At 37.7% G+C, this 22,908-nt stretch overlaps 1 long non-coding RNA gene across 1 annotated transcript in view; it reads right to left on the bottom strand.

Annotated features, from left to right (window-relative positions):
* LOC128100507 (uncharacterized) overlaps positions 1 to 22,098 on the bottom strand; it is a 50,020-nt gene extending 27,922 nt beyond the window's left edge. The window contains exons 1-3 of the long non-coding RNA XR_008214818.1: positions 19,453 to 22,098; positions 16,739 to 16,808; positions 11,924 to 12,041 (exon numbers count right to left, since the gene is read on the bottom strand). This is a non-coding gene — a long non-coding RNA (uncharacterized LOC128100507). The remainder of the gene's footprint in view (positions 1 to 11,923; positions 12,042 to 16,738; positions 16,809 to 19,452) is intronic.
* Between the last annotated feature and the right edge of the window lie 810 nt (positions 22,099 to 22,908).

Raw genomic sequence — 22,908 nt, 5'->3', positions numbered from 1 at the left:
GTAAAAAATATAAAATATGTTTAAATTCATGAGCTCATAATAATATTTAAAAATGTATTGTCCCTATTTTTGAGATGTGAGGAAATTAAATTGTTCCTATCATTCATAAAGTCAATATTCTGAAGAAACAGATCCAGCATGTGTTCTATCATTTTTGTACAAATTCTATTACCTAATAAGAAATAATTGAGGAGTTTTTTTCTATACAGACTTAACCCAAGTAGAAAATGCATTAAAAACCTGAACTGTGCCACTTTATGCCTTATAAACAGTTAATGATTTCAATATAGTCAATGTAAAAACAAAGACAATTGGTTTTTGTACTCTTCGTGGAAGAGAAGTATCATCTATAGAACATACCTACTTAAAATGGATATAACATTATGATCAAAATTTTAAATCTGATTAGAATTACATAAATGATACAGAGGACAAAACCATCTTCAAAGAGGGAATGAGGACACAATCAGCAAAGCCTGCTGGGTAAAGCTCTACAGGTCAAATTTGTTGTATCTTTAAGATGAAAATCTCAAAGCAACAGAAGAAATGTGGGAGAACCTACACACCGAAAGAGATTGATATGAGGTGTAATTGTAGATCTGGGTTGGATAAAACTTAAGTTCCAAAAATTAATCAGTCCAGGAAGCTCTAATATCTGGATACTGACATTGCAGTTAAGAAATAATTGCTGTTTCCTAGACCTCTCAACAGTGTGATAATTAAGTTTAAAAGTCACTATATGAACTATATTTTGAAATGTTTCAATAACATATTGATTTAAAAATAGTTAAATTGGAGAGGGCAATGGATAGGCATAGATGGTAGGTATCAGGTAAACCTTAATTTTAAAAATATTATTATTTTATCTATGTGGGTGTTTTGATTGCATTTATGTCTGTGCACCATATAAATGCTTAGTGGCCATGAAGACCAGAAAAGGTCATTGAATCCCCTGAAATTAGAATTAAAGATGGTTGTCAGCAGCCATGTAAGTCTTGGGAATCATACCTAGGTCCTCTGGAAAAGCAACCAATCTCTCAACTCCTGAGCCATTTCTCTTGCCATAAGCGAGTAATTGGACAATAATTAAAAATAAGATCCCAGATTCTCTACTTTTTTCATGATTAATGTCCATAATAATTAAGGATGAAGAGAATAAAGGAGAACTCAATCCAATGAAGGTTCTTCCTTCCTTCCTTCCTTCCTTCCTTCCTTCCTTCCTTCCTTCCTTCCTTCCTTCCTTTATTTATAACATGTTTTCACTATGTAGCCCAGAAACCTGTATTCTCAATTCTTTTGGCTTTGATTTTTCAAGTCCTGGGAATGCAAGAATGTGCCACCATACCCAGATTTACGAACACTGTATTTTATTAATATAACCTCAAATTGATTTCTTATTTAAAGGAAATAGCTACTACATTTAGCTCCCCCCACCATATTTGCACCAGTATTATTTGTTGCATGCTTGGTAATAGTTGTAATAATTTTTTAAAAGAAAAAATACTTTCCTAAAATTTAGTCCACATTTGAAAAATATCATACATTATGACACCCTTTTTTTAAATTTATCTTTATCTAATGCTTGATTTTTCTCTTCATCCCCTTTGCCTTCATTAGTCTAGGACACAGATCACACTTGGCCCACAGATGGTGTATTTTTCTTTATCACCTATTCAATGTGAACATCTGTGATTGTTTTTTGTGTGCTTTATATTCCCTAGAAAGGACTATAAGCATCTTTGGTCCTTCAGATTTTCACCAATGAAGCTACAAACACTCCATATAATCTCAGGTGTTCACCTCATACAGGACTTAATCCTGTTCCCAGACAAAGATTATCACTTGCTTACTACTCCTAAGGTACCTCCCCAGGATGTGACACTCCTTTCAGCTAGCTCATCTCACTCCATGCCCTGGATCACATACCCTGACCTTTAATTTTGTGTGTTCCATCCTCATTTTCTTCAAGTGCACAGCTGCCACTTACTTGCCATTTCACTCTACAGACCCAGTTAACCTGTAATCAATTATGGCCCCAAATACTTAATATTTATTATAAGATAGATGTGTGATGAAGTCACATGTTGTTTTACTCTCACCTGCCAGGGATATTAATCATTTTTTTGTCTGGTGTTTTTGCTCTGTATATTCTATCCACCCCCAGTAGCTTTGTAAGTTATCATATTCAGTGCTTTTGTTTAAATAGTCTTTATTTTATTTAATAATGCCCCCCAAAGCACAATTGCAGTGGTGCTGTCAATTGAAATGTCAAAGAGAACCCATGTTATTCTTTCTATAAATGTAAAGGTGAACATTCTCAATAGGGAAATAAAAAAAATAGAGCGAATTTGTTAAGATCAACAGTAAGATATAATAGAAAAAATAGTGTATTTACAGTTTGGGGCTATCTGAGATTTGAGACACCTTAGGTGCAAGAGTGTGTTGTAGATGAATTCATTGGGATTGGGCTCTGCAACTCTGCATTTTGATTGGTTGTGGTTTTCTGTAGTGGTCTCTGTTGCAAAGAGAAATTTCTCTGATGAGGACTGAGGACTACCCTGAGGATTAGCTTTCATTGCACCAGAAGGCATCTTGCAAGCTTCCAAAGGAGGAAGCAACCAACAGTCCTACCCAGCTATGATGCCTATGAACTACAAAAATGATTAGCATAGCATTACAACCCTAAGAGTGAAGCAGTGGCACTCTTACATTGGTGGTAACCCACAGCTCTGTAACTGGACTTAAGAACCATTCAACAGGAAGGAGAACATGATTTGTACTAGAAACCAAGTCAACTGCTCAGTGGTATGAAGTCATGAATATTGGAGGAGAACATACCACCCCTACTTTACTAGACCAGTATAATCCCTGAAAGCAACATAAACATTTGTCTTTGTATCTACAGGCGAATGTAATCCATATTTTCTTATACTCACACAAACTTCAACCAGTGACTTCCCTCAATCTATTCTATCATAAAAAAAGAAGAAAAAACTGGTATCTTTAATTTTGGCAAAGAATCTAGCCAATGTCCTTGGCCTAATCTTATCTCTAGATCATTACTGCTCCTACCTGATGTTTTCATGAAGCTCTAAGCAAATTCCCTTTTCTACTTTGTCTGCATTCCACATTTGTCTTATATATCTATACCACTCATATTTAGTTCCATTCCCAGATACACACATCTGTATCTTACCAAGTTTCTTCCTGAGTCATATGACCTAAAGGTCATGTCACCCACAAGGTCATGTCACTTTGTACTGCTGGCAAAGCTAAAAGCCACATCTCTGAAACACAAATATAAAGCAACTTATAAGTTACTTTTATTTCTTGATAGCCATACCTTTTAAACCTTAGAACTTGATTTTCAGAAAGACTCCCTGTGCTGTTTCTATTAGTGGGTAAAAATTAAAGAATCTGCTATTTCCTGTACTCCCCTGGGTACCAGGAAGCTTAGAGTTAAATTAATGTTCAACCACAATTAACACACCAACCAAAGAGGATGTTGCTTTTGCTTCTTCTTTGTGAAAACCCTTTCTTTTTTTTAATTTCTAGTTTTATTTTTAAGTTTATTATAAATCATCCCTGATCCGATTCAAAGTCTTCAAGCTGTGATTATAAATGAAACTTTAAAACCTGGATTGGAGAAGAGGATTTTCCATGCAAGATCTTTTCTGAAGTATCAGTTTAAGGCCAGAAATAAATACCATCAAGTCTATAGTAAGTCAGAAACTGAACAATCTATTGACCCATCCAGTTTACCAGGGAGGCTCTTGGTTAACATACTTTGCCTTTAAATCAGAAGTTTCTGATTTACAATGTCTAATCATGTCATGAATGTGCTCCCAGGAGCTCCTAAACAAATAATCTAATAGAAGCTTTTAGAATCCTTGTGTGATGTCCTTTCGAAGCAATGGGGCCAGAGGAACAATAAAGCAACAAGACATTGGAACGCTCATTACACATGTACTCACAATGCATAACATTTACCAAGCTCCCTATACCTGTGCTAGACACTATGATGAAGTTAAGGACCCAAAACCCTAGCTACAAAGAGGCCACACAATTTATATCTTCCTCACTTTTACAAGCAAATAGCTACTTATCATGTGTTTTATTCATTAGACAATTAGCTAGAGGTTATTTTGTAACTACTTTTTTAACTTCTCAAGAAGTGTGTAAGCTGGGCAGCAGTGGCACATGCCTTTAATCCCAGCACTCGAGAGGCAGAACCAGGTGGACCTCTGTGAGTTCGAAGCCAGCCTGGTCTACAGAACGAGATCCAGGATAGGTACCAAATCCTGTCTTGAAAAAAAAACAAAAAAAGAAAAAAGAAAAAGAAATGTGTATTTTCTTCATGTTATGACATTCTGAGTCTTTCAAAGCAAATGTATCTGTGGCAAATGATGGGCAAACCATTTATAGTTGCAAATGAATGCATTTTTGGTATCCTTTTACTTTTTTTTTTTTAAAAAAACAGGGACTCACTATATAGCTCAACTGGCTATGAGCTCACAGCAGTCCTCCTGATTCAGCTGGGGTTATTGGTATGTGACACCATACTGGTCTTTGAAAGTCTTTCTTTTCTGTATATATGCTAGAGTAGTTAATGAACTCTGGGTATTGTACAATGTAAATGTAGATGCAAAACAACTCTCTATTGAAAAGGAGTAAGAGATAATTTATTTGTTCTGGGTTCAAATATGTGTGACCAGAGTGTAGGAATATATATTTAGGTTATCTCCAGTTCCAAAGCTGCAACATCAAAATTTCATGGAGATTTTACAGTAGTAGAACTAAGTTACAAATAAGAGTTCTTGAAAACATATTGATAGAAACATCAGAGAAACAGATTACAGCAAGGCAGATACACTTTAGATGTTATCTGATAGTTTTTGGTGCTGTGACTGGCAGAGAATAGGGTTGTATTAAGTCAATACATTCAAAAGATTTTTATATGTTTAATCAAGATGTCTGAGACAGAGTCGGACAAGGAATGACTTTTTAGGGCAGTTGTTTTGAACTTTCCTAATTTTGAAATCTTTTAATACAGTTCCTCAGGTTGTGGTAACCCCAACCATAAAATTATTTTCATTGCTACTTCATAACTGTAATTTTGCTACTATTATAAATTGTAATGTAAATATCTGTGTTTTCTGATGGTCTTAGGTGATCCCTGTAAAGGGGTCATTTGAGAATCACTGTTTTAGCGTTAAAGACAATTGAGAAAATTTATAACTGGGCTCAGTTATGAATAATCAGTCAGCTTTTATAGGCACAACTTCTTTTCAGGGATTCTCTTTCACCTGGGCTTATGCTCTAGCACTGATATATGCCTCTAAAAGTCCCTCAGTGGATTTTTTAAAAATGCTAATGAAGCTTTGACTTTCTGTCTAGAATTGCTCTATTTCCTAGGCTGGTTCTACTGAGAGACTATATTATTTGCCTTCAACCCTGAAATATTCCCATGCAATCTTTTTGCCTACAGAGTCTAATTCCACTAGCTTGAAGAAAGATTTTTTTTTCTAGTAACAACAGAGGATCAGGATATGATAAAATTATTCACGGATGCCATTGCTTGATCAATGGTTTCTAAGGGTATGAATTGAAATGAGCATTTGTAGGGAGGGGAAGATTTAAGAATTAGAGCGGGTGGAACATATCATGACAACATGGCACACTGAACCAACTAAGCAGGGCTCACATGGCCTCACAGAGACTGAAGTGGCAAGCATCTGGCCTGCATGGGTCTGTGTCAGGTCCCCTTCATATGTTAAGACTTCTAGCTTGGTGTTTTTGTGAGACTACTAACAGTGGGAGCAAGTGTGTCTTGGACTCTTTTGCGTGCTCGTAGGACTCTTTTCCTCCTGTTGGGTTGTCTTGTCTTCTTGTATCATGTGTTTTGCCATTTTTGGTTGTCTCTTGGAGGCCTACTTTTTCTGAAGGAAATGGAGGGGGAGTGAACCTGGGATAGTGGGTGATAGGAGGAGTAAAGGGAGGGAAAACTGTGTACAAGATGTATTATGTGAGAGAAGAATATATTTTCAATAAAAAGAAAGAAAGTCAATAATCAGAAAAAAATAAATAAAAAAATAAAATGAGGATTTGTAACAAACATACAAATGGAGGCTTTGCTGGAGCTTGTTTTCTTGTCATTCTCCATCAAGAGCCTGGACAACAGGACAGGTCTCAAACCTGCACCCCTAAAGGTGCCTCTTGAGTACTGTCATTTGCTAGTTTCATAAGTTGCAGCCTTCCCATGCTCTGATGAAGCCCCGGGGTTCTGAAAAAGTTTGGAGAATTAGATCATACTCAGAAACAATGAGAGAAAACTGGGATTCCTGTTTTCCTGTCCACGATTCTTCATGGCACTCAGTAGGATGCAGCCTTGACTATGAATGTTGCCCCTCCGGCCACGACTATCAAAGAGCAGAGAGCAACATCAAATTTCTTGGGATTTTGTGTCTTGGTGTCACCATTTTGGCTTGCTTGATTTCCCTGAAAGAGCATGAACACCTTGAAGGATGTTTCTTTTAGGATCTTTATACTTTTCTTAGGAACCTCATTTTACTACAGGGATCACAAAAGACTCTTTTCTCTGAAAAATCTGAGGCAGGATTAAAAGACAGCAAGCAGCCTTTCATCAGTCTTTGGAGGAAATAGGAGAACTGCTCCCTGCAGTTGGCCTGCACTGTTTTCTGGCAGTGTCAGACATTTGACAAACTTCAGATGGAAGAGAGTTCAAAGGTTGCTCTCTTTTCAGTGGGAAGGGAACAGCTAATCCACACAGCATCTTTGCACTTATTAAACAGTCTGAGATGGATTAAGCATTGAGATGAGAAAATGAGTTTATGTATATAGGGCATTTCTGTGAGGCAAAAGAAGTCTGCAGGGGAAAAGCAGGTGTAACCTGGCTCTGTTTACTGCTGTGATTTGCTGGCAGAGCCTCCTGAAGACTATTGCTGTCATTCAGCAGAACAGCTCCTTCAAAACTTGGTTTGTCTTTTCTCTGATTGAAGACAGAGAACTGACCCTGGATGACAGATTCTAAAAACAGGGATATCTTTATAATTGATACTTCACCTTCTTGAGGAGACCTCATCAAACCACACCCATTCAGAACTTTCTGTGTATAAGATACACTCATCCAGTGTCTTGCAGACTATTTTGGGACAGAGTTTACAACTACAGTAGCTTTATTAGTTTCACAGAAATGCTATAATGAATTGCCTCAAACTAATTGCTTTAAATATCAGAAATTTATTTTCATCATTATGGAAGGCTGGAAGCACAAAATCAAGGTGTTGGCAAAAACTTGAGGTACAGCTTGCTGCTTTTCTCTTCCCACTTCTGGACACTGTAGGTATGCCTGGACCTGCAGCTGCATTGTGGCAAGTTTAATCAAGGAAGTCAGCTTCTCTGGGTACTACCTACAGAAACACTTGTCTCAGTTGAAAACTCTTGTGAATAAGATCATTTCTTGTTCTTTTTTCTAATTTTCTTAATTTCTTAATTTTATCACCAAGACCTATTTTATTTTCTTCTATTTGTTTGTCTATGTGTTTCTCTGAGTTATGAGGTGATTTCACTATGGATACCAGGTTGGTCTAGAACTTACCATGTAGCTCAGACTGGCGTTCAATGCATAAGTACATGTCTTAGCCTCCTACATAATTCTCCCATTGGGTTGTAAGGGCCAGGATATGGAAACATGTTTATAGTAAGGGAACTGTTCATCTTAATAAAATGACTGTAGCATTGGTGAGATCAGCTGGAAAGAAGCTTCTAGTGTTTCCCTGGTTAACAATTTGTGTGTGTGTGTGTGTGTGTGTGTGTGTGTGTGTGTGTGTGTGTGTGTGTGTGCTTTTTGCTTTGAAAAAGAACCAAGTTGTGGGATCAGAGTTGAAACTGTAAGCGATGAGGATCATAAGCCATGCAAAGTGAGATGACAACTGGCTTTGGGGTATGCCTGCGGGAAATGCTTCAGAGAAAGAAATCTATATAGAGGACAAGGAAATTTTACATAATTATTTCCCATCAACTGCTGTTGGGAGAGAAAAGCCTATTAGTAAGCAGCAAAGTTAAAGGAGTAGGACTGCTTCAGTATCTTGTCATTCCATTGATAGGACTTTGAAATGACATTTTTTTCTGTTCTCAGAAAAGAAAGCCATTTATGATTAGAAGTAATCAACTCTTTTTCAATTTACACATTTTTGAAGGAAATTATTTTAGATTGCTTTTAAGCTAGTCAAAATGCAGTTGTGAAATGTTAACCAACAGCACCCTTTCCAAATATCTCCTACTCAAGCATTTCCGCAGCATATGCTTAGCTCCCAGGTGACACAGAAGACATGGAAAGGCAGAACTCAGTGCCAAGAAGTTTTAGAAGTGTTTCCTAAGAGAATTAGAATTGTACCTTTCCTCATATCACCCTGAATTTTATTCTAGATTTTTGCCTAGAGAATGAGAAGTTTCTTCCCTCTGTGTGTATGTTGCCTACTGAGAAATTGGGGTCAACTTAAGACATTCATTGAGAAGGTTTTTGTAAAGTTTCTAAACTTCATAGCACTCAAATCTACTTGCTATTCTCCTCTGTGTTTGTTAGATCATGCACTTATCATTTGTCTCTGTCTCCATGAAGAATGGATTCAACTGAACAATTTACCCATGACTCCCCTACCACTCAAAAAAGAGTTTTCTAATCAAATACATATTTGATAAAGGGATAATAACTACATATTTGTTGAGAATCAAACATATGTAGATATATTCTCAGCTATCCTTCATATTCAAATGATTAAGATCAAAACCTAATGTTAAAGGAATAAACTACATTTATAAATGCCATTTTGAAAACAGAGTAGGTATGCTCTGTGACACTCTTCACCTATCCTATTTGTATCCTCCATAGGAAAGAGAAAGAAGTATAGATTGATGTTTTCTACTATTTTTTCCCTAAATCTTGCTTTCTGTTGATGCTTCTTCTGGTTCAGATTATCACTATTAGGTAAGCAGGGAACTTTGCAGTCCTTAAAAGGATTGTAGACAACTGGAAGAAAGGACTGGAGGCACAAATCAGTAAAGAGTGCATGAAAGTCCACTTCTTAAGGTTTTTCCATAACGCGATGCTTCGCTCATGATGGGAAAGAATAGACTCATTGAAAGGTGATTTGATTTTGTTAAAATAAACATCAATTTCCCCATTCAATTATTGCATAGGCATGAGCCCCTATCCCACAGCAAAGTCCATATTTAAACATTGTAGGCACCTCAAACATATTTAATGGATTGGAAAAAGCCCATGTAATTCTACAGAGCCATATCTTTCTGGTGCAAGCAGATAACACATTTGCCAACTCAGAGATTATGTCAAATACCATTCAATATTAAAGTGGTAGAGCAGACCAAAGAAGTACAGATGTCTGCTTCTACAGTTTATATTCCACCAAATTTTCTGTTACAGTTAGCCAGTTGTGCTACTTCTGCTGTCCAAACTCTTCTATAATTCCTATGCAAATGGACAAGGCTAGCCTGAGGTAGCTTTCTAACATACTTTCTGTATGAACACAGACAAAAATGACTTCAGATGCTATTTTCAGTGAGACCCTGTGTGGCATGGAGCCCATGTATGGAGCCTTGAAAATCCAAGAGTGAAGCACTTCTCCTTCAACATCCACTAGGCAATGTGTTTCTAGTAGGGTGTAGGGTTAAATTGGAACAAGGGCTTGGAATAGGTGTGTTGAGATAGAGAAGTGCAAAGAAGAAACAATTTCCCAAGTCAAGTGGAATTTTGAGTCCACTAAAAAGTCACGCTAAGGAAGATGCAATGGTGGCCCATCAGATACCACTGTAGTCTCTGAAAGGTCACCAAATCCCTGTGATCTATATGAGGTTCTAGAGCAGGAAGACACATTGGATAAAAAAAAATCAACAAACATATTACTATGAGGCTGAGGAGATGGCTTAGCTCTTAAGAGCACTTCCTACTCTTGCAGAGGACCTGAGTTCAGTTTTCAACACCCACATCAGGCTACAATTTCTGCTCCAGGGTATCTGGTTCTCTCTTTTCTGTACACTGTGGCACCCACATGTGCACACACACGTGCATACACACACACACACACACACACACACACACACACACACACACACACATACACACATCATACATAAAAATAAAAATAAATCTTAAAAACAATGAAATAGTACTAAAAAAAACCTGTGAAATATGAATGTTGAAACAGAATAAAAAACACAAGAAAACATGAATAGTCTCTCAAAGGATTTCACAGAAAAACAGAAGAGTACAAGCAGCTTTGCATCGAGCCAAATCAATGATGGGGAATGATCACAAGTCAAATGCTCATTACAGACAAGGAAAGGAAAAAAAAAAAGGTGAGGAATTTCTCAATAAGTGACAAATGTAAATCAAGGTTCATTTGACAAGAATTTGTGAGGCACTCATGTATCTTCTAATATTTGTGAAAAGTGGAGGAATATTTGTCATTATTTTAATGAGTAAACATGAGATAACAAAACCTGACTTTGAATGTTATTGTCATGTTTATTAGTCTGGTTACCACCAAATTGCTTTTAAATTAATGTAATAAACCTTTTAAAAGAATTCAACTAGCTTTAAATATGATCATCTTTGAAGCAAACTGCACTGGAATCAAATGTGCAAAGGAAATAGCAAAGTTGACTTAAAGAGGTTTTAAAGCCCCGATATACGCTCCCTCTAGCAGTCACCAAGGGTTCCTTTCTCCCTACATCCTCACCAGCATTTGTTATCATGTGTTTCCTTGATAACAGTCATCCTGACTAGGGTGAGATGGAATCTCTAGACATTTTCATTTTCCTCTTCTAATGGCTAATGATGTTGAACAACTTTAAAAGTGTCAAATGCTGTTTGTATTCCTTCTTTTGAGAAGTCTCCATTCAGTTCCACAGCTCATTTTTTTTTATTGGGTTGTTTGTCATTACTGGTTTGTATTCATAGTACGGTAGGTATGACCCAGATTGTTGGGAAAGAAAACCCATCACCTCTCTTCCTCAGCTGTGGGTACCATGTGCTTTAATACTGACCTGCCTGGTAAGATTTGTCAATGGTGCAATGATAGCATGACTGCCTTGAAGAGTAACAAAATCATTTCTGACTTGAGAACCACTCAACAAGTGTGAAGTCAACTTTCTCAAAAGTACCCTACCCTTGAATCTACTACTAATGCTTTGTTAAATGGACATATAATCAAACTGTTTTAAAAATATTCATGCTTGTACTGGAAACTAGTGTTGCCCTTAGCCTTGGTCAGAGAAGCATCTTTTCATAGTCAGTGACAGTTAACTGTCAAAATGCTAAGAATAAATGACCAGTGGGTGCTCACCTCTAAAGGGGACATCCATATCATGCCCACCAGTGTAGCCAGAGACTTTTCTGTGTCCCACTCTGTCCCACAGCCACTTATAAAATAATCACTCAGAGACTTACATTAATTATAAATGATTGGCTGATGGCTCAGGCTTATACTAACTAGTCTTACATTTAAATTAACCTATAATTATTATCTATGTTTAGTTACATGGCTGGGGAACTTTTTCTCAGTGAGGCATTCTCATCTTGCTTCCTCTGTGTCTGGCTGGTGACTCCTGACTCCGCCCTTCCTCTTCCTAGAATTCTTCTAGTCTACTTGTCCTGCCTATACTTCTTGCCTGACTACTGGCCAAACAGCATTTCATTAAACCAATTTGAGTGACACATCTTTACAGTTTACAAGAGCATTATCCCACAGCACACCAGGGTCAGGGAATATTGTAAAAGAGGCACAAGAAAGGATGGAAGAGTCAGAGGATGGGGAGGAATGATATGAAACACTGTCTTATGACAGTGACATTGCAGTCTTGTTCCTAGAGAAACTGGGTTTACCTGTACAAGGCCTGCACAAAATGGAACTCTTTCACCATTCCATCACAGATGAGGAAAGGGCTCATGAGGATCAAGCCTCTGCTGAGGAGTTTGACGATGAATGGTTTCAGATGTGTGTCTGTGGAGGCAAGTGGGGAAAATTATTTTCATCAATGGGGTAGCAACTGGTAAACTGCCCATGTTCTGGTAAATAACCTTCTATCTATGTTCATACAAGCAAACATGATTAAATTGAGTGGATTAAGGAAAAATAACAACATGAAATGAGAAGAACTATTTGGCAGAAGTTCAGTAGTGGGATGAAAGGGTTAAGGAAGGTTAATGGGGTGACTCTGATCATAGTATATATGATTGTCAAACAAATTTAAAAAAAACTAAAATTAAAAAACAGCTTAAAACAATGAAATGTTTAGAAAAGACCACGACATACAAAATAAAACAGAGCAGAAAATAATGAATTATGCCTTTCTTCAGCCTAATCAAGTTCTCCTCTGTTCATCATTTTTATATGTGCTTCCTTCAAGAAAGGGTTTTTAATTAACTTAATTTTAACTCAATTACTGTTATTAAAAATAAGCTTCTCACAGCTTTTAAGTTCTAAATAAAATTGTATCAATATATTAATGTTGATACCATCCATCGATTTAGCTGCAAAAGAATCTTAACATAAATCACTAGAATGCACACTTCTGGGGAAAATCAAATGCTTGATGGTTTTAATCTCTCATCACAGGCTTGCACAAAATGAGTATAATGATGTTCATACCCAGAAATAAAGAACTATGCACCCCAATATTGCAAGTCCTTGATGTTCATAAAAATAAATAGGAAAATAGGTTGTATTGTACCTACAACTCTGAGTATTCATTATAAGCACTGGATTGTATATTTTTAAGCAGGTGAATTTTATAGTGTGTGAATTATACACCAATAAAACAGTCATTAAATAAGGAAATAGAGAACCTAATTTAATTCTTGACAGTCTTATGAAACAGCTACAGGGCATATGGTCATTATTAACAAATTCAGTCATTTTTAATTGCTGAACATTAACAAGTTGAAAATAAAACTAATATTAACTCATGGAAGTTTATACAGTATCCAAAGGAGATTTGCAAAAGGGATTACCTTCACATTTGCTTGTTGATTCTAGTGTGACATCAAGTATTTGAGTTTCCAACTCTATAATACTAAATTATATTTAATTTTTTGTAAGGATTAGAAAAATAAAAAAGATAGCAATTATCTTGAGAAGCAGAGCATATGCACAAATGTCATCAAGATTCTGAGCTTTAAAGTAAGAATGTACTTTTTCCTTTTATTTAAAATAGATATTTTTCTCATACAATATACCACAATAATAGTTTTTCCTCTGTCTACTCTTCCAAGCCGGCCCTCACTTCCCCTCCCATCCTGTATCCCTTTCTGTCTCTCATTAGAAAACAAACAGGCTTCAATAAAACAAGGTAAAACAAAAGCTAACACATGGGAATTGTGCAAAACAAACAGATGGAAAAGAGTCCAAGAGAAGGCACAAGAAAAAAGAAATCCACTTATTACACATTCAGAAATTCCATAGATATACTAAACAGCAAGTCACAATATATACATAAAGGATATGTAGGCTAAATGGACAGAAGAAAATAATAAGTTTTTTTAAGTTAGTTCCTTGACATGATATTATGAAACAAGAAGCCTCCAAAGATGCCTTTGTGTTAATTTTCTGTTGGCCATCTACTGCTGGGCATAAAGCCTTCACTTCAGAGTAGTTTCTTCCTCAGTGAGAATTTAGGTTTCTTCTCCCAGTAATTTATTCTATATTTTTACCAGAAAAAAATGTAATGGCTGTCAGTAGTCTGATTTAAAGGAGGTCAAAGAAACTGAAAGTTTCCTTTGTGTAAAGGAAGGTATGAATACATGTTTCCATCTAGCCACTTGCACGAAAAGTATTAATCCTACTATTTTTTTTAACACATCCTAGGCATAGCTCTGCACATTACACAGCAGTCTAGGGATAAGTGGTCTCATGATACATAATGAGCATTTGTACTCTATGCTGCCATACCATGTTGAATGCTCTGTACTTGGGCAGTCGTTCTTTTGCATCTTTAGTATACCTCTGCTCAAATTCTAGTCTCTGGCTCGAGTTTCTGTCTTCTTTTTTTTTTTATTTAATTTTTTTATTTTTATTTTGCAATACAATTCAGTTCTACATATCAGCCACAGATTCCCTTGTTCTCCCCCCTCCCACCCCCCTCACTTTCCTCCCAGCCCACCCCCCATTCCCACCTCCTCCAGGGCAAAGCCTTCCCCGTGGACTGAGATCAACCTGGTAGACTCAGTCCAAGTAGGTCCAGTCCCCTCCTCCCAGGCCGAGCCAAGCGATCCTGCATAGGCCCCAGGTTTCAAACAGCTGACTCATGCACTGAGCACAGGACCCGGTCCCACTGCCTGGATGCCTCCCAAACAGATCAAGCCAATCAACTGTCTCACCCATTCAGAGGGCCTGATCCAGTTGGTGACCCCTCAGCCATTGGTTCATAGTTCATGTGTTTCCATTCATTTGGCTATTTGTCCCTGTGCTTTATCCAACCTTGGTCTCAACAATTCTCGCTCATATAAACCCTCCTCATTCTCACTAATTGGACTCCCAGAGATCCACCTGGGGCCTAGCCATGGATCTCTGCATCCAGATCCCGCTAAGTTCATATCAGCATTGTTTGTAATAGCCAGAACATGGAAACAACCTAGATGCCCTTCAACTGAAGAATGGATAAACAAAATGAGGTACATATATACAATGGAATACTACTCAGCAGAGAAAAACAATGACATCATGAGTTTTGCAGACAAATGGATGGATCTAGAAAAAAAACATCCTGAGTGAGGTAACCCAGACTCAGAAAGACAAACATGGTATGTACTCACTCATAGGAGGATACTAGATGTGGAACAAGGATGACTGGACTGCTACTCACATCACCAGGGAGGCTACCTGGAAAACAGGACCCCAAGAAAGACACGGGGATCGCCAAATGACAGAGAAATGGAATGAGATCTACATGAACAGCCTGGACATGAATGGGGGTAGTGAAGGGCGAGGGTCGAGGGAAAGAGAGCTTGCGGGAGAGGGATATCCCAGCTGGATCAACAACAGAGAGGGAGAACAAGGAATAGGAGACCATGGTAAATGAAGACCACATGAGAATAGGAAGAAGCAAAGTGCTAGAGAGGCCCACAGAAATCCAAAAAGATACCCCCACAACAGACTGCTGGCAATGGTCGAGATATAGCCCGAACTGACCTACTCTGGTGATGGGATGGCCAAACACCCTAATTGTTGTGATAGAAACCCCATCCAACTTCTGTCTTCTTTCAATGACTCTATGAGGTCCTCCCTACGTCAACATAGATTTGTATAAAGCTGGGTTTAAATATAAATATAAAAAAACATTAAAAATAAAAACCCTGAACAAAATTAATGCTCAGCAGTTGAGAGAATATGGCTCTTTTGTGTTAATCCAGAAGTTTAAAAGATTTGTAAAGTTGTTAAACAATGCCATTTGTCTTGTTAAACTTTTTTTGAATTTGAAATGTATAAGAAACAAATGTTACTTTATAAATTAAACAAAAGAAAATAATTGTTGTTAATGTTAACAGATATTTACTATATTACGATTTTAAAACAAAGTAAATTAATAATGTTTTGTATATTTTTGTTTTAACTTAAAATATGCTTAATAACAAAAAGTATATATCAAGGAGGTAAAAATATCTTCATATTGCCATAATTATTTTCAGTGTGAAAGAGGTCCTTGTATAGATGGATGGATAGATGGAAGGGTGAATGGATGGTAGATAGATAGACAGACAGACATCTGCTATCTATGACCAATTTTTCAATGACAGTATGACCAGCTCCATTCTCAGATATATAATATTTTACAATGTTAAGAAGCAAGGCTGCCTGATGTCCCCAAATACATGAGTTTCTAATATTCTATGTCATTAATTAATGTTATTTGTAATACTGTTTTCTTTCAAAGGGCATGTGTGCCTTCTAGGTTCTCTTTACACAGCAAGCTGATTGCTAAGGTAGGATGGGGCAGCCGAAATGAAGATATAAAAACTTCACATTTCATTGGTTTATTTCCTTTTATCTTATGGAGGTTCATCAGAGATATGGCTTCATTTATGATCTAAAGAAAGGGTTAAGGACAGAAGTGCTATTAAAGAAGTTACAAAGAGGTGAGTTCCTTCCTTTACCAAGAACTATTTGGTTTCCATGCTCCTATGAAAACCAATGCCTTCAGCTATGGATGAAGTTAACTATTAAAGTCAGCCATTCTATGTAATGAGTCTGTCAGTTAAGTTCTTCTCTTCGGGCAAGTCATATTTCCTCTGTGAGCCTTAGTTCCTGTATTAGTTACTTTGGTGTCACTGGAACAAAAGGCCTCACAGAAGTAACTTAGGGAAGGAAGGAGTTATTTTGCTTCATGGTTTCAAAGGATTCAGCTAAAGGCAGAACATTATTGTAGCAAGAACACGATACAGTTGCTGCTAGTTCCATTGAAGGCAGCAAGCCGAGAGAGAGAGAGAGAGAGAGAGAGAGAGAGAGAGAGAGAGAGAGAGAGAGAGAGAGAGAGAGAGAAAGGGACTCAATAGACCCTTCAAAGTCATGTATCAGTGGCTTTTGTCCTCCAGACAACATAAATTTGCATATCTCCCCAAATATCATGACCAGCTGGGGACAACACCTTTAAGGAATGAGGTGATGAGGCACATTTCATGTCCAAAATATGATTATTATCCTACCTGTAAAATGGGATGGAGATCTCCACATGGCAGGATGGGAGTACTTGGTAAGGTTGCACAGTTGAAGTGTCTGTAACAGATCAGGCAAGGGGCAGGATCAGCATCTTTGCATTTCATCGGCTTTCTTTGTCCTCCAAAGTGTTCTTCTCTCTCTCCTTCCATGTTGTCAGAGGAACCATGGGGAATTCTGAGCTCTTGGTTTTGTATTTCTATTTGTTTGTGTTGTGAAAAAAGGGGAAGATTTATAAACTTTTCACAATTGTCTTTACAGATAAGTTGAAGGTAAGGTCTGTGCTGCTTCTTTGATGGGTAAAGTATAAAATATTTCTATGCTGTTCTATTTTCTATCCAAAGAGTTATTTTAAACAGGACAAGTTAAATATTATTTCATTATTGGAAAATGGAAGCTCATCATAATGGAGAGATAGTGGCCTAAAACTGGCTGGGCCTCAAGTGTAGACCATCATGGCTTCTTTTCCTTTGAGCTTCTTTCACATTACTTTTGGCTTGAAGAACCAGAATACAATGATTAATGTATAATATATATAAACTTCATGTCACTTCAGTGAATTAATTTTTATTAGTCTTTTGAAGATTAACAAAAATACATTCACAAATATATCATTCAAGTATTATCATGCAATTCTTTAAGTTCTCCTTGGAGCTGTACACCTAGCAATTAATATATGAACCATATAAAATGTTTTATGCCAATATGTGTACAACCTACAAAAATGATCAATATAAACTAACAATTGTGATTCATAATACTCTTAATAAATTGAGGAGTAACCATAAAACTCAAGATAGATGCTGATATCAGTGAAGAAAACTTAGGGTTACGTGGTCTCCAGGAAAATAAATTAGGAGAACACAAGGAGCAGGAAGGAGCAGCATAAATGCTGAAGTAAGTGCATGTATCAATCAGAAGTAAAGTCTATAGAATAAACCCAAAAGGCTAGAGCCTAGTCATTTCAATATTTGCTAGGAGCTGGACACACATTACAGCAAATTTTTACCTCTAAGTCAATATTCCTAAAGGAGTTTAAGACTAGAAAAGAAATGAAGAAGTAGTGAGTAAGCATATCTACACATCTCTTTGAGGATTTCATAAAGATTAGCAAGGCAGGAGGCCTTCCAGCTCACCCATTTCCCTACTTACTGGCAATAGGTGATGCTTATGTTGGCTGTATTAGGGAGAGTTTACTACTTTTGCTCATGAGGCATTAGCAAATTATTTAAGCCTTATTCTCCTTCCTACTTCACAAACAAAGAGTTATTTAAATTAAATACACCAAGCTTTTAGGCCATCAAATCCACTTTAGGAGAAAGTGAAGAGTTTTTTGCCACAGAAAAAAAAGAACCTAACGGAATTTCCATGGTGGGAGGCTGTCATACAATAACTACATTTTAAATGTTTCTTATTCTTCTGAAGAATTTATGAAGCATTTTGCAAGACCCAACTAAACAGACACCTTCCCCATCCTTTCTCACCCAAAAAGGGTGTTTGATTTCAAGCATGTGCCCTTTTCATGAGTTGAAAAGTCTACAGTTTATAAAAATATCTCCTTTGGATAAATTTGGAAAATGGCATAGATGGAAGCAAGCCAGGATCAAAAAAGGTGGAGAAGGACTTGATCATTACAGGTTGGTGATGTTCTTTATGGAAAATGAATTCCTCTATTTTTTCAGCATTTATCTTCTGAAACCCCAAGAATTCTAAGAAGAGAACCATTGGTAGCTGTTGTCACACCTACCCTTGTTGTTGTAACTCTTTTTGTTAAAGTCATCACTATGAAGCTTTATCAATGTGGAAATGAGCAATGAGAGTGGCCAACAGTGATTAGTAATTATAATTAAATGATACATTCTTTTTTTACAATAATCACAAACATATATCCCAAGAGAACCTTGTGCTAAGCCTGATTTCCATTATATTATATGGCTCCTCTCCATTAATTAGAGAAACTCATGAAGCATATACTTGTCTGCTCCTGACAGGTCAACATCTGGACCCTCCAGCTCACAACTTTCCAACTGTCAGTACATTTTGTAAAGTAACTCTGAGCTTCTATCAAGAATAATCACCACATATGTTCTAGAAATAAAAAAAAAGGCCATAAAAGTTTCTTTCAATAAGAAGAGGCTCAGTCATAAAGCAATGAAAGTAACTCCAAACTTTCAGTGGGTTAGTACAAAACAAAGTCATTGTTCATTATCATAAATCTGTCATGGGTCAGGAATCTCTTTTTAGGCTATTTCAATGCTTTGCTTCCATGATCATCAATGCAAGAAATTAGGAAATCATAAAGCATCACCAATAGCTGCAAGTTAGAAGTCATGAAGCCGGGCGGTGGTGGCTCACGCCTTTAATCCCAGCACTCGGGAGGCAGAGCCAGGCGGATCTCTGTGAGTTCGAGGCCAGTCTGGGCTACCAAGTGAGTTCCAGGAGAGGCGCAAAGCTACACAGAGAAACCCTGTCTCGAAAAACCAAAAAAAAAAAAAAAAAAAAAAAAAAAAAAAAAAAAAAAAAAAAAGTCATGAATAGCACATACCCTGGCACATTTCAATGGCCAAACAATGACATGTTGTAGCACGAATGTTAACAGGTCTTTTTCATAAAAAAAAAAAAAAAAAAAAAAAAAAAAAAAAAAAAAAAAAAACCTGAGGCTTGGGATTGAGCCATTTGTCTTGCGAAATTTTTCCAAACTGACCTTTGTCGATGCTTTCTTGTAACATGATGGTCCTGGCTATTCTTCTCTGAACAAGGAGCAGTAAACCCTTGGTCCCAGGTAGCAGCATCACCGCAGTCACCAACACGATGAGAAGGAGCCAGCAACTCAGAGCAGCAGCCGCTGCCTTCATGGTCCCACCGCTACTGTTTGTGGCTGGGCCCCGGCCGTAGCTTCTCCTTAGCAAGCCTCCTGCCTCAAACTCGGGATCCTCCTGCCTCTGCCCCCTTCAGTAAATCCAACCAGTGTGCTCCACCACAACCGGTTGAGGGTAGCTCAGGTCTGAGCTGGGGCTGCAAGGCTACAGGCAAGCGGCTTTTTCATGAATTCGTACCACAAATGTTGGGTGCCAGATGTAGCGCGAATCTTAACAGGTCTTTTTAATAAAAACAAACCTGGGGCATGGTATTGGGGTGAAAGCTGGAAGACTAGAGAGACAGAACAAGCCACAGCTTCCTCACCTCGCCAATTCCTCAGCTGATCCTGTTTCCTCAGACTGAAAGCCTCTGAGTCCTCGTCCGAATGGGTCTCAGCTGAACTGTGCTGCTCCAAAGCCTAAAAGCTTAACCAACCTTCCTGGTTCTCACGCCTTATATACCTTTCTGCTTTCTGCCATCACTCCCTGGCATTAAAGGCGTGAGTCACCATTCCTGGCTGTTTCCAGTGTGGCCTTGAACTCACAGAGATCCGGATGGATCTCTGCCTCCCAAGTGATAGGATTAAAGGTGTGTGTGCCACCATTTTCTGGCCTCTGTATCTAGTCTCTGTTCTGTTCTCTGACCCCAGATAAGTTTATTAGGGTGCACAATATTTTGGGGAACACAATACCACCACAACATGTCATGCTAAACTTAAAAAAGAAAGAAAAGAGAGATCATCCCATATTCCCAGACAGAGAGGGGAGCTTGAAACACTGGAGAAAAGTGGGCCACAATGATAACAGTGGCAATATCGGAATTAACTAAATGAAGATGCAGATTGCATTAAAATACATAGGAAAGAAACTTGTTAGAACACATGCATCATCAGAAAAGGACAATGCAGTGATTATCTATCTGAACCAAATTTAAACTCTGTTTAATCAAACATTTTTTTATGCCACTCTTATAAGTAACTCCCATCTATGAATCAGCTTATAGATTTGTTTGACTTACTCATTCACTTAAGGCTTTATTCTTACAAGAGCTTCCCTAGGTGAAAACAGAAGCCTCAGGTATCTGGACTTAGCAATTATTCATAAGCCTTATTCATAGCACTTCACTCATTTCAAAAAAAATCAACAATAAAACCCCACAATAAACATATTCAAATGTTCAGACTTTCCTAAGACTTTTCTCCAATAACATACTATGTTATTGTAATAACTATGTTATTGCATTTGTAATTAAAAATGCCTGTTTATTAAGAGTAATAGACATTTCTTTCTTAGTTCTATTAAAGCAAGGTTCTGTACAATACCACTTTTGGAATATTTTGTGATTTTTTTTTTTTTACTCCCCTACTTCTTTCTCGGAGTGATACCTGAACAGTCCATATTATCTTAGTTCAAGGACAAGTAGCTAATAGGCATAAATTGATTCAATTTATTTAAAATGAGCTGTGTGAGTGACCTGAATGAGGTGTCCTATTTAATGAAGGAGAGTCTTGCTGCATTTTCCTGCTCACAGAATTGCATAGAGAGCTGTTGTCAGCAGGTGGGGGACACGGGAAGGGAAAGAGAGAGGAAATTCATTAATGCTAAAGTCATGGATTCCACAAAAGCCTCCTGTTATGAAACTGATAACACAAGGTGAGATCAGTGAAAAGATTTCAGTCATCTGTGTAAGGGGCAGTGAGAAGAGGTCAAGCCAAAGCAATCAGTGGAATTTACTCAAACATCTGTAGTTTCTTAGGGCATTTAATAAAAATGTCCATATTAGCATTTGGTTTTTCCAGAGTATGAATAATTTTCTACTCAATTTACCCCTGACAGGCTACAGACACAAAGATTTTTTTCAACTAGACTTTTCATAAGGTAGAAAGAGGGATGGTGTATGGTGTTCTTTGTATGGTAAGAGAGAAAGGTTCAGAGAGGGAATACTTTTAAGGCAAAGGACTAGAGAGATGTCTGAGCATGTAAAGTGCTTGCTGCACAAACATGGAGGCTTAAGTATGGAACCCACATAAAAGTCAGCCACGTCTATTGTAGTGGCTTAAGTATGGAACCCACATAAAAGTCAGCCATGTCTATTGTAGTGGGTAGCCATTCCAGCTTTGATCTGGAAGATCCAACCCCCATTGAGGCTGCGGTTACTGTCACGCCTACAAGGCAGGGCCAAGGAAGAACCTGACGACCCGAGATCCGGACGCCCCCTGCTCGCTTGGTTCCTGGACCCTGGACGCTGGAGGTAGACCGAGCAGAGTTCTCCAGAGAACACCGCTGGGTTGCGCGCCACACCTTTTCCAGACCCTGCAAACTATCCCTTCACTTGTAAGTTACCCCACAAAATAAACCTCCCTTTTAACTACGTGGAGTGGCCTTAATAATTTCACCAATAGTCTACGATACCAGCAATGGGAATGGAGACAGACAGACCCAGCAGTCTTCTGACCAACCAGTCTAACTGACATGGCAAACTCCAGGTTCAAGGAGAGATTCTGCCAAAAAAAAAAAAAAAAAAACCTGAGGCGAGGAAGGTCCAAGGATTAAGTGGTAAGGAAAGTGGAGCAAAGGGACAGAGGAAGAGGTAATAGGTGAGTTTACCAAAATCAGGGTTCTATATAAAAAATCCATATAAAATGTGCTAGTTAGTAAGTTAATTTCAAAATACAACCTTAAAAATAAAAGGGAGTTCAAGCATAATTACCCTGCATGGGTAGACAATGTCCCTCTCAGAAGACGTGGACTATTAAGTGAAAATTGCATAGAAAGCAGGAGATACCTCCCTAAGACTCATTGGTCAGAGGTACCCCAGAGGTCTGTAAATCAATACATGTGATGTCCTTTGGTTACCTATCATAAGTACATGGTAAGATTCTATTGCTGAAGATACAATGTACTTTATCTGCAGGATGTAGAGAAGTAATATCAAGCTCAACAAGAAATTTCCTCTTGGCTAGATTTCATAGTAATGGAAGGTACTGTACAAGATATGCAGGAAGAAAGACGTAAGTGATCTTATCCATTGCTGGACCCTACATGCTGCAATACTCACCTGTCAAGCAAGATTTGCCTCCTGATACAATAGTAGCATGGCCATTATGGGATAACAAATGTTTTGTTTGAATTTGAGCCTGTTCCCCAGGAAGGAATTTCATGTCTAGTACTGTAATCCTGGGCAAAAAGCTCATGGTCATAGGCTCTATATTAGAATATGCTATTGCTATTTTACTAAACTATTATGTTATCAAATTGCCTTCTAAATATTTAATCATAGACCTATAGACCTGAGTTGCTCT

Source organism: Peromyscus californicus, unplaced genomic scaffold, assembly GCF_007827085.1.
Source record: "Peromyscus californicus insignis strain IS unplaced genomic scaffold, ASM782708v3 Scaffold_7__1_contigs__length_154581171, whole genome shotgun sequence".
In the NCBI taxonomy this organism is placed as follows: Eukaryota; Metazoa; Chordata; class Mammalia; order Rodentia; family Cricetidae; genus Peromyscus; species Peromyscus californicus.
This window is presented reverse-complemented; position numbering and strand designations above follow the sequence as displayed.